Source organism: Calliphora vicina, chromosome 5 (genome assembly GCF_958450345.1).
Source record: "Calliphora vicina chromosome 5, idCalVici1.1, whole genome shotgun sequence".
Classification (NCBI taxonomy): domain Eukaryota; kingdom Metazoa; phylum Arthropoda; class Insecta; order Diptera; family Calliphoridae; genus Calliphora; species Calliphora vicina.
The window spans coordinates 91,716,763-91,730,782 of NC_088784.1; positions in this window are offsets into that span (position 1 = coordinate 91,716,763).

Sequence of the window (14,020 nt, forward strand, 5' to 3'; positions counted from 1 at the left end):
TTTTAAATATTTTTAGGTTTTTTTGCAAGTTATTTTTTTAATTTTTTGTAAATTTTTTTTTTCGAATTGTTATTTTAAATTTAATTTGTTTAAAAAAATTTTTTTTTTAAATTTAAAAAATTTTTTTTTGGTTTTTTTATTTTTTTTTGTAAAAAAAAAATTTCGGGTTAAAAATATTTTTTCCGTCGTTGCAAAGGTCTTTCAAATATCTATCATTAGATATGCATATTGTCTATATTAATGACTTAGTAATCCAGATATAGGTCAAAAATCGAGGTTTTCCTGTGTTTTTTCTCATATCTCATATTTGTGGACCGATTTTTCTGATTTTAAATAGGAAACCTCTCGAAAGCATGTCTTACAGAATTATTGAATATTTGGATCCCGAAGATATCTGGGGTCTTCAGAAAATTGACAGACAGACAGACAAAAATTGTATAACAAAAATATTTTTTTTGCTAAAAAAAATTGGGGTAATGACTTAGTAATCCAGATATATATCAAAAATAGGTAAACAAAATCGAGGTTGTCCTAGTTTTTTCCGTATATCTCAGCTTTTTGTGGTCCGATTGTCTCGATAGCAACCGAGCCGGGAGAATTCCCGACAAATTGATGTATGAATCATGTATGTATGTTATTTGGAGGCTACGGAATGTTGATTTCAACATACATACAGACATGGCTATATCGACACCGCTATCTATAACGATCCAGAATATATATACTTTGTGGGATCGCAAATAAAAAATGTATAAATTACAAACGGAATGACAAAATTATACATATATACCCTTTCCACTCATGGTGATGAGTATAACAACAATGGATACTCCGTTCCAAAGTTAAGCGTAAAGCAGAGAGAGCGTTCTGCATCGTTCTGAAGCCTCCCGCTATAATAGTACTCCAGATATACAATAATAAATTTTTACTTTGTATGGGAGGTGCCATGCCCAGTGTTTATATATATCAATTGTGAATCTAAACCATCCAGGGACCCACTGAAACACACACAACAAATTTCATCGAAAACGGCCCAGCCGTTAAGGAGGAGTTCAGTTACTAACACACGTACAGACGAATTATATATATAAAGAAGATAAAGCAGGTGAGGCAAAACTTCCCAATCATTTCATTCTAAATACTTTTTAACAGGTATTCGAACATATGACCGAGCATTGCCATGATGGAATATTACGGTTTCATGTTTGGTCATATATTCATGGCGTTTTTCGTCCAATGCAGGTTTCCTGCAGAGAATTACCATGGATATTCGGATCCCGCTGGTTGGTCGATCTTTACATACGATCTCTAACGCTTCGAACGCATCCATTTTTCAAGTAATTTTTCATACATAATTTCGGACAAACTAAATCGTCTTCCAAGGGCTCTCAGCTTCAATGTTGAGTTCTACAACACTCGACATGGAGTGTTGTCTTCCTCCAATTCTTGGTCTTAGAAACTTTTTTGGCTGGCATGTGCGATATTTGTCTTCCCTGTCAAAATCACCACTTCTGGACGACACAAACCATTTCTGAAATTCGACAAATAACTAAAGACAAAGGGACTTTTGATCACTGTAGGTGAATGTTCTGACAGCTCCTTCTATAAATGTATAAATATTACTGCAATAAGTTACAATTCTAAAAACAAATCTTTCAAAATTTTTAACTTAGGACTTGAACCAATGAAAATAAATGGTACGGAATAAAATATTTGTTATTTAGCTGGCGAAATATTAGAAGAATCGCAATTAATAATCAAAATATTAACTTAGATTAAAGTGGAGTTGAATGTGATTTTGAAACGGTCGTCGAAAGTTATATTAAGGATGACATTTATAATGATTACATTGAAATAGATCTTAAAATATATGTATATAAGTGATGTTATTAACCGCGTACGTAAAATATTTAATAAATCGAATGATAAACACAAATATTGCAAACTAACGTTTTGTTGCAAGAGTTCGTCATATACATGATTTTGAACATCTTTGACTGACTTCAAATTAGCCACGTTCACTGACAATGATATCAAACTTTGGACAGATTCCCTTTATTGTGTAATTCCCCAAAACCACTTTATTAAGCAAAGATTCGGCAACGTTGGTAGAGCTTGATGTATAATACAATTTGTTATAAATAATTTAGAAATAATGAATAATTAATTTACTAAAGAGTTAGTTACTCAATTTAAACCCCGAATTAATGAACGACATAAAAAAGTTCTTAATACGTTTATATTGTATTTGAATTCAGGATCATGTCCAACTAGCTCAAATTGTTTAAAGCTCCATAGCTCCAAAACGGAAACTAAAGGGTTTGCTAGTCAATTGTTTTGTAGATTGTTCGGGATCAGATCAAAATATTTCTGTTGAAAATTTAATGATGGACTTTGTTTTCGAATGTTTTTTAACATTATCAATACTTGAATTTTTAACTTTAACTTTATTTTTTGTTTTTCTTTATCAATAAAATATTAAAAAACCAACATCAAAACTTCATTCTTTACTTTTTAAAAAAATTTAAATTATTCGAATAATTCGATTAATTTTAAACGTGTGATCGAATTATTCGAACAAGTTAAAATCTCTTAATCCAATTATTCGTTTTATTCGAACACGAGAAAAATCGAATAATTCGAATACCCTAATATGTACCCTTCAAAATGACATACTAGGTATAAGTTATTAAAAACAAAAACCACGTTCAAAAGATACGCCATTTAATGTAAATCCCACATTTTTAAGTCATATACCCAATATATTCTTTTCGTTGTTAATATATTGTTACGTTTTAACCTTTTTAAAACGCTGGTTTATTTCCTTTAAATAAACCCGATACTTTTGATTGCAAATAAAAGCCGTTTAGTAGTTTAAAAATTGTAACAACTCTTTATTTATTTAAAATGTACAACAACCACAGAATTAAAAAGTCACTCAATGTTTTGTTTATACACGTTTATAAATTCTCAGAAATACAGACACTTTATAATGTACACGAAATCACTTGAAAAATACAGCACACTTTAAGGTACTCAGTTGATGTTTATTCGAATAGCGTATCTGATAAACTCACTAACTACTGCAACCTCTGCCACTATTTATAACACTGCCATCTGCACTCTAGATTTCTCTTTAAAGCTTAGTACTCTGTTCATATTTGCGAAAAATTATGGTTTTTTCATGCGAAAAATTTTACATGCTGTTTGACAGCTAGCTGTTCGTGCGAAAGAAGTGCAGCGTATGTTATTTCGTGTGGAAAAATAAGGTTGCCAGATGTATTTCACATGTTTTCCACAATAAAAACAGAGTACTGCTTTTGCGAAATTATTTCGCATATATTTCATTCCAACTATTTTATATGTAGTTTGACAGCATTTCGCACGAAATTTTGAACAGAGTACCTAGCTTAACTGTCAAAGTTCGAATATTCTAGATATTACTAATACATACGCCATCTGTGGTGTACTTTCTACAATGTTCTTTAACTGAATATTCGAATTCGAATATACGGTGGCAGCAAACAGCGTTGCCAACTTACGATCAATGGTCAACTGAAAGCTTTTATTTAATAATGCCCACAGATATGTTACAGTTTGCTATTACAGCACTGTTATTTGAAAGCATTATGCTACTTTTAAATCAGTTCTTAAAATCGTTATATTTGAATTCAAGTACAATTTCGTAACAATATGTACATAAGTAAATACAAATCCAAATATAATTGGGGGATTCAAACGGTCTGCTATTAGGTTGTATTGTCATAATGTCCTAAAATATTATTTTAGTTTAAACAAATGTTGTGCTGCAAACAAAAAAGTGTTATTTTATGACAAAAAAATAAACATGGTTCAAAAAGTCTTATTAGTTTACAACTTTTTTGTTTGAAACACAACAAAAATGTGTTTAAACTAAAAAATATTTTAGGACATTATGACAATACGACCTAATAGCAGACCATTTGAATCTCCCAAATATGAATTACTAAAAAATAAATGTACAAATATCTTAAGAATTTCTTTGGCTTGTAACCAATTAATAGAATATTTGGGAAAGTTTCCATTGTATTGCCTAGCACTGTATATAAATACATATTTATTAATAAACACATACTTAATTATTTTAATCACCCTTGATTTGTTTATATGCAACTTACTGTTGTTGACATTCAAGATCAATTGCAAACATTTATTTCCTGGCTACGGAACTACACTATCTATGCTTGCACACTCACAAGTCAACAACAAAATTCTAACAAATGAATAATTACTGGAACAAAAATAAATAAATAAACAAACAAACATTACATTAAATTAAAGGAAAAAGTACCCGAATGGAAATTTATTGCTACCATTGTCATAAACTGTAAATAAACATGTGTCTGTCTCAGCTGCAACATTAATTACAATAGCTGAATTGAAGTCTGCCATTATCACTCTCTAGTGGGTCAACACCAACAATATGTAGAAAATGTTTGTTGTAATTTCTCAATGATACAATGGGAATACGGAACTATAACATCAATATCATTTCAACTTGTATTGTTGCTATTGTGGTGTTGTCTGTTGTTATTGTTGTTTTTTGTATTTATTTTTAGCGTAAATGTGCAGTATGCATAGAAAAATGTATGTGTTTGAGTACTCTTACTCTTCAATGCAATCAAATGCATCACTACTTTCATATAAAACTAAATGGCCAACAAGTGGCCCGATGGAAGACAAAAAAAACGAAAGAGAAAAATAATAAGCGAAAGTAACTAAAACCAAGTAACAGAGCTATATATTTTAAATTTATTAGAGAAAAAAAATTTTATTTAATTTTTTTAAAAAAAAAAATTTAAAAATTTATTTTTTGAAAAAAAAAAATTATAACAAAAAAATGTTTTTGATGAAAAAAAATTCTGTGTAAAAAATATTTTTCCCGATTTTGACCAATTGTAGGTCCGAATTACTTTGGCCTTATATACGCCGTTGCAAAGGTCTTTGAAAGATCTATTATTGGATATCTATATTAATGATTTAGTTATCCAGATATAGATAAAAATATGTAAAAAATTGAGGTTGTCCTGGTTTTTTCCTGATATCTCAGCCATTTGTTGGTCGAATGTCCCGATTTTAAATAGCAACTGAGCCGGGAATTTCCGATATATTGATGTATGAATCATGTATGTATGTAAGTTATTTGGGGGCTACGGAAAATTGATTTCAACAGACGGACATGGCTATATCGACTTCGTTATCTATAACGATCCATAATATATATACTTTGTGGGGTCGCAAATAAAAAATTTAGAAATTACAAACGGAATGTCAAATGTTTAAGTATATCTCCTTGCCACTCATGGTGATCGGCATAATAATTCATTTTAATCGTGTGATTATGATTTTTATTTCATTAAGAAGTAATTCTAAAATCTAAAAAATCGGGTTAACAAATATTTTCCCGTCATTTCTATGACGTTATATACGTCCATTGAAAGGTCTTTGAAATGCCTTTCATTTGATATCCATATTGTCTATGCAAATTGGGGTGCACTTTTTACATTTTCAATGCTTCCAAGATATAAAAATATAATGAACAAAATCAAATAACGTTTGGACTCTAAAAGTTAGCTAAAACTTATGTAGAGTGAGTGCAATGGCTTGTTTTGTCATGGCTTATACGTCATATGGAGTAGTGAATAAAGTATTTATTAGAGTATCCAAAACCGGTCAACCGGTTTTGTAAACTCCACCGGTTTCGGCTTTTTGACAAACCGGTTTTTGTAAGACGGTTAAACGGTTTTAATAAAATATATTTTCAAAAGCTCATTCAAATATATTTATGAAAAACTTTGATACCATTTTTAAAAACATTGATATATTTTATAGAAAATTATAGCATTTGACAATATTTCGTAAAAGATATAAAATAATTGCATAAAGATAGATTCTTAAGAATTAAAAAATGCTAAATTTCCGAAGATTTAGTAGACAATTCATAACATATTTCCTATTAGCGTCCACAAATAAAAATAAAGTTAAGGAGACCTTTTTCATATTAAATAAAAATTTAATATAAACCGGTTAACCGGGGTTTTTGAAGACAAAAACCGAAACCGTTTAATCGGTTTTTTAAAATAGAATAATCAAAACCGGTTTTTTTAAAAACACACTTTTTCGGTTAAACCGGAAACCGGGTTTTCAAATTTTTCGGTTTTTTGGACATTGTGGTATTTATACTTTTAAAACATTTAAAGAATTTTGGCATCGATTTGTAAGTGCATATTTTGCCCTTAGAAGTATTATTTTTACAGCATATTTTGACTTTTTAGAGCATATTTTGAATATATTTTTTTGGCATTTTTATCTAATTACTTAATATTTCAAATTTTTAGTAGAGCAATCATTGCGCAATGGATTGCTACATATGATAATTGCGGTCTACACATCGGAAATTTTATGGACGCAATCAAATTCGACAATTGAGGCAATAAATATTGATACGTGGAGACCTAGGGTAATGCATGTAAATGTTATCGGCAACAAAATATGTATTTATATAGGGTAAGTTCGATCTAAGTTATTCATGCATTTCGATCCAAAACATTTTATTGGTTCAAAATATTTGTGACAAATTTCGACTCGAAAATTTTATTAAATTTTTTTTATTAAATTTAAGTTTTTTTTAAATCTGTTATTAAATTTAAGCTTGGACACTACTGCTACAAAGAGATAGTCTAGGCGAGAGTACAATAGAGAGAAAGAGTGAAATGAATGCAAAAAAATAACAGTCATGATCTTTTTGGCAGGCACACACATTGTCGCTATACACTGCGATCGAGTGCTCATAGTATAAAAATATGTATTACAAAAAAAACTAATAGTTAAGTCTGTATATTTAAATGTATGTGGCAATTTCTAAGGCCAAGGTAAAGCTGTCGGTATTTAAGGTCGTTGATATCACATTAGAGGAAAATACATTCACTCATACAGTTGTACAACAATAGTGTATAAATATATTAGTTTTATACAGTGTCGCCACATAATAATAATGATAGATTTAATCAAGAAATTAGAAAACAAACAACACATAGTTTTATTTTTTTAAAATGTATCTATGAATTATATATCGTTTCCTTAATATAGAATGGCCCTGTGATTTTTTTGTAAGCCCAGATTATTGGTTATTTCAATACATGATTCGCTCATATATCCTATTTAACAAAAAAAATCTCGACTTAAAAAAACACGACTTAGGGCCTTTCTATATTAAGGTAACGATATGTATATTGTTCTATAAAAGAGTCATGCTAATAAATTGAATTAATTTTTCGTTGAAAACTGTTTTATAAATAGTTTTTTTTTTGAGTTATTTTTAGTAGCAGTGATAGTAAAACAAGAAACAATAAATTATAAATAAATTAATTTGCATTACTACCCAGCGGGAAATAATGCTAGGTCTTCACTTTGTAGTCCTTCTAAAAGACATATTTACAAATTCTAAAATATATAACATTTCCCTAATAACCCACTTTAAAAGCTTGCTTCAGCATACCTTCAATTAGGCTTTAATTTGCAGGCCATTTAATAGAAGTTCCTATGTAGACCTTCTAGTAGGCAAGGCCTTTCTCTCAATGACATGAAGTGATAAATTTTATCACATGTAACCTCATTACTTTAGTTGTTGTTTAACTATTATCGTCTAGAATAATTATAATTACATGGTGAATAGCTTAAAATTTTGATAAATAATAATTTTGTTCTTCAATTTTTTCAATATTAGCAAAAAATTTTTTTACACTCGTAGTATTATCGGTCCAATAAATCTTTAAAAAATTCAATAAAGTCTGTTGATTTATTTAAAGATTTAAGAGGCCCAACTTTAATCTGGAAAAATGTGTAAATTGTTACGAAATATAACTTTTTCAAATCAGAATGTATGTATAGATATATCGTCCCCTTACCCTAGGTCTCCACGTAGCAATTTTTATTGCTAAGCACAAGCAATAACGTCGGCAGAACAACAGCAGAGCGATTGCTGATTACTTTAGGTGAAGAAAACGTTTGTCACAAATACAAAATTTTTGTTTAAGCGTAAATCTACATAGTGCTTTGAAATAAAAATACTGTAGTATAAACCATGAAATATGAAAAACAATGGATAAATATTGTAACTCTCATGAAATTAGGCAGTTGCAATCGAGACTGAATTCAGAAAGGTTGGTATATTACCAAACTCAATAAACTTAAAATTATCCCCCGAAATCTAACCCCCGTTTTCTTTTTTTATTATTTGCATAAACAACAAATATTTGCGATTCGACACAAACAATTTTCAACACGAGAAGTTGTATGAAAAACTAAGGTGTATTTTGCTTATATTTTGTGTTGAATGATTTTTTTCACTAATTTCTAAATTAAATATGTATGAATTATATAACTGAACTGACAGCTTATTGCTTAGCAATAATTGCTCAGGTAATCAGTAGATCAATCATTGGGCAATGGATTGCTACATATGGCAATTTGCGGTCTAAACTCGCAAATTTCATTGACGCAATCAAATTTGACAATTGCAGCAATAAATATTGCTACAGGATCAATAACTAGAGTGTCCAAATAAACCGACAAATTTAAGTGTGTTTTTGAAAAAACCGGTATTGATTATTGTCTTTTATAAAAACCGGTTAAGCGATTTCGGTTTTTGTCTTCAAAAAAACCGGTTAACCGGTTTATATTAAATTTGTATTTAATATGAAAAAGGTCGCCTTAAATTTATTTTTATTTGTGGACGTTGATAGGAAATGTGTTAAGAAATGTGTACTAAATCTTCCAAAATTAAGCATTTTTGAATTATTAAGGCTCTATCTTTATGCAATTATTTTATATCTTTTACGAAATATTGTTAAATGCTATAATTTTCTATAAAATAAAGCAATATTTTTGAAAATGGTATCAAAGTTTTTCATAAATATGTTTGAATGAGCTTTAGAAAATATATTTCATTAAAACCGGTTTACCGTCTTACAAAAAACGGATTGTCAAAAAACCGAAACCGGTACCTATTTTCCAATATTACATTTATTGGAAAATATTATTGGAATTTATTTTATATTTTTTTTAAATACAGCTCTTTTTCATTTCCGTAACAGGTCCATTTCACATAAACTTTTTTTTAATAATTTTTATTATTTATTATTAAATAATTTTTGACATTAAATTTGTTTTAATTTAGTAAATTTAAAAAATTAATAAACAATCTTTTAAACTACATGTTTAAAAAAATTCACAGGGTCTCTCTCATTTTTATCCTTCAGATCTCTATTAAATTTAAAATTAAATGTCCTAACATCAAGTAATGTTATTCATATTTCTTTAAAATGTATTTTTCATAACAGTTTCATATCTGCGTCCTTTTTCCTCCATCTTCTTGAATAAATTATGTGGCAACATAACGTATGAGCGATGTTCTTTTGACAACAACTCATCTCTTCTCTTTATAACTCATACGTCTTTTTGCTCTTGTTCTTTTACAATTACAAACACACATATTTTCACTCTTTTATCAGCTGCGTAAACAAACAATATTCTGTGAGTATATGTTTTTGATGTTTGATTTCAAATTAAAAAAACAACAACAGCAATTTGCTTGTAAAGACCTTTGGCAAGGACTTTTACTATCGCTTGATGTTGCAAAAACAAGCAATAATTAAATGAAAGTTGTTATTTTTTCTGTTGTTGTTACAATTTGCTCATGTTTATGTTTAGCATTTGAAAAATTAAATTGAATTAAAATTATTTGCGAAATTAAATTAAATGAAATCAAACATACAGAGACACACACACATTTTAAATGGCAATGAAATGGCAACAAAAACAATTATATTTAACGACAATTTTAAATATTGAAAATTACTTTTATTTAGAAACAAATACAGAAATATGTATGTATGAACTCACAAGTGTCGTTATCGCTAAAAGACAATTTAAAATAAAACATACAACTGACATTTATTTAACTAGGTATTTTTATGAAATTTTTTCTACTTTTTTTTATCTTAAACGTACAAACATTTATGAAAAATTGTGTAGCTGGCTGTCATTTTCTTAGAATCAAAGGTGTTGGTTGGTGTTGAAATTATATAGAGGCCTATAAAATAAAATGTAACAAAAACAATCTAAAAAAAACACCTTAGGCTTTTTTTTGTTACAAATAAACAATGTCAACATTTATTATGTACCTTACGATAGAAAATGAACAATGGGAAATATATTCTCATAAACATATATTCTATGTATTTGAAATACTCGTTGTTGCCTTCAAAGATCAGTTTATAGAAAACGCCTATATTATGTTTATTGTAGGTATTTTTATGGTTCTTTTTGTTGTAATACGTGCGGTTTCAAAAATAAAAAAAATATATATATTTTTGTGCTACTGGTAAAGTCAACTCAAGTGAACTTAACTGACCAAACCTCAAATTTATCAAATGCGTGTTCTAAACGCAATAGATACAGCAAAAAATAAGAAAAAACGAAACACTTTGTTTTAGCCACGTTATGTTAGTGTTAACACCTTCAAACTATATGTTGCATGGTAATCGTATATGTATGTAGATCATATGTAGATCAGAGATGGTCAAATGAGTCCATATATTTGACGATGTCATTACTAAAAATTAAATTATTTTTAAAATTTTAAAGTTAATTTTTGTTTACCATAAAAATCAAATTTTCGAGATACAGAGCAATATTTTTACTTTTTATTATGTTTTTCTTGCGAGCATATGAAGAATTTTTGAACCATGGACGGATATTGTGTTCAACAACACTTGCAAAATGAATGCTCTGTTCGGGCAACTTAGCCCATTATACGATGAGGCCAATTTCTGGATGAATTTCTTTCACAACAAACAAAATTGTCAAATTTTGGACAATATCCACATGAGATCCAAGAGGGTTTAATGCTCCTCGAAAAATTCAATGTTTGATGTGGATTTAGGGCTGGCGGCGTCATAGGTCCATATTTATTTACAAGCGCTATAGGTCGATGATTACCAACTTATTTTAAGCTGAATTGGATGATATGAACACCAATGACATGTGGTGTTTCAGCAAAATGGCTGCGACATTGGATATTCTGCACGAGCGATTTGAGGGCATATTCATCTCACATTTTTTTGTTGGATTTTCTTAAACATATGCGATCGGTCAAATTCCGGAGTCATGGAAAATTGGACATTGATTGATCATACATCAATTCTTTCGGCTCGGTTGCTATTTAAAATCGAGAAAATCTGTCCACAAATGGCTGAGATATATGGAAACAACCGGGACAACCTCGATGGATATCTAATGATATCTAAATCGGAAAAAATATTTTTTAACCCGATTTTTTTTTCACCAAAATTTTTTTTTGCTAAATATTAAAAAACAAAAAAAAATTTAAAATTTAAAAAAAAAATCCTAACTTTTTTTCCAAAAAATAAAAAAAAATTTGTTTACCTAAATAAAATTTTTATTTTGAAGTATAATTTACTTGTTTTTTACCAAAAGAAGAATGTGTGCAAAATTTCATAATGTTAATTGCAATATATTTAAAAAAATTGCAAACTATATTCGTAAAATATGATCCATAACTCTAGTACTACCTGATCGATTTTGGCCAATTTGAATACCATACATTTTTGACCAACATAGAATATTTGGGTAAAATTTCCGCACGCAACTGACTCGTTTGAAGCGAGAACAGGTTGAAAAACTCCCAAAATATGAGGCCAGACATGTGACCGTAATATTCTATCATGACAACGCTCGATCACATGTTGCAATACCAGTTAAAACTTATTTAGAATGAAGTGGTTGGGAAGTTTTGCCTCACCCGATTTATAGTCCAGACCATACCCCATCCGACTACTATTTGTTTCGATCGATGCAGAATGCTCTCTCTGGGATACGCTTTGATGTCGATTCGACTGGTTGGCCGGGATTCACATACGATCACTTACGCTTCGGTTTATTTTAATGGATCCATTTTTCATCGAAAGTAATGATTCGGTGTAAAAATGATTTTCTTTTATAACGTTCAAGCATAATTTTGGACATGCCGAGAGACATTTCGTATTGTACCCAATTTCCCTGTTTTTGATGAATTCTGCTGCTCGTAAACGTTTTGAAATTGCTGCTTAAGTAGCTCCCAATGATTTTTCAAGCTCTTGTTGAGTTTGACAACAACCTGCATGGAGTAATGCCTCCAATTCTTGGTCTTCAAACTTGTTTGGTTGGCTTGGGCGATTTTTGTCTTCCGTGTCAAAATCACCACTTCTGAACCGCACAAACCATCTTTCGCATATTGAAACTGATGGAACATGTTCTCCATAAGCTTTTTTTCAAATTAAAGATGTAAAGCAAAACTTCCCGCATATGACGGAAATCGACATTTTCGATGCAAAAAAAACGTCATTGTTCAATAACTATGTGAGAATAAATTACAGATATGTACCCCTTAAAATGACATATAATTTATTAAAAACAAAACGTTCAAAAGATACTCCATCTATTGTAAATCCCACATTTTTAAGTCATACACCCAGTAAATATGTTCAGTAGGCGGCCGTTCTAAATTACTCTGAAATTATATTGTAAAATATGGCGAAAATCGGGCAACATTTATCCCTAGTCCCCATACAAGGTCTTCCTCAGAAAATTACTTGAACATTCATAATTGTCTTATAATAATTAATATTGTGATTAAATTGAAGACATAAATAAGTTTTATATGAACTTAAATATTTCAATCAACTTTTGTAAGGATCGGTACATAATTGTCAATGCAACCCCATATAACCCCTATATCAGAAAAATATTTTATTGTCAAATATCTTACTTGTCTCCACGTAGCAATTTTTATTGCTAAGCTCAAGCAATAATGTCTGCAGAACAACAGCAGAGCGATTGCTGATTGCTTTAGGTGGAGAAAACGTTCGTCACAAATACAAAATTTTCAACACGAGAAGTTCTATGAAAAACTGAGGTGTATTTTGCTTATATTTTGTGTTGAATGATTTTTTTCACTAATTTCTTTGGTTTTTTACTTTTGGTACTTAAATAAATTAAATATGTATGAATTAATCGCACCGAATCATAGAAAGAAGAAATTTTACATTAATGACAACTGAACTGACAGCTTACTGCTTAGCAATAATTGCTCAGGCAATCAGTAGAGCAAACATTGCGCAATGGATTGCTACATATGGCAATTTGTGGTCTACACTCGCAAATTTCATTTATGCAATCAAATTTGACAATTGCAGCAATAAATATTGCTGCGTGGAAACCTAGGGTAAGGAATTTCGCAGCAATAAATATTGCTACGTGGAGACCTAGGGTTACAAGCATTGTTTTGTAAGCTTTCAAGTGCAAAAAAGATGTTCTACAAAGTTTGACAAACCAGAGGTAGTCAACTTTGATGCCCTGTATCTGACCTTTTATACTAACAGGCTGGTCAGAAATTATATTTTCTGAAAGCTGATGTCCTCTTCCATGATTTGGTTGTACATAATATTACAATCGGTCTAGTAGTTTCAAGATTACAGATTTATTGAAAATATTTTTGCGATAGAACCCAATGTGCACTTGTTTAGTACTTCGCAAAAAAATTAAGCATTAAGTCTATTTAATTTCTGCCTAAATAAAGAATATCTCAGTTTGGTTTTAATAATGTTTTTCTTATAAACGTGAAAGACACCTGAGACTTTAACAAAATTCACTAAAACACGCCCTTCTCTAACGCTCTATCTAGTAGATGACAAACAAACTGCAAAAAAAGTGAGTGGTAAATATGCAAAAACAAAAAGTAAACAAATAATGTTTTTTTTAAAACTTTTTTTCACTTTTAAAATCAAATCACTTTGTAATAGGCCTTTTAACTGCAGACTGGTTTAATAAACAATAAAATATCATAGCTGTTGCTATTTTTTGTCGCAGTTCGATAAATGTTTTTTTTTCTTTCTATTTTTTTGTTTTTGAATTTTTGGTC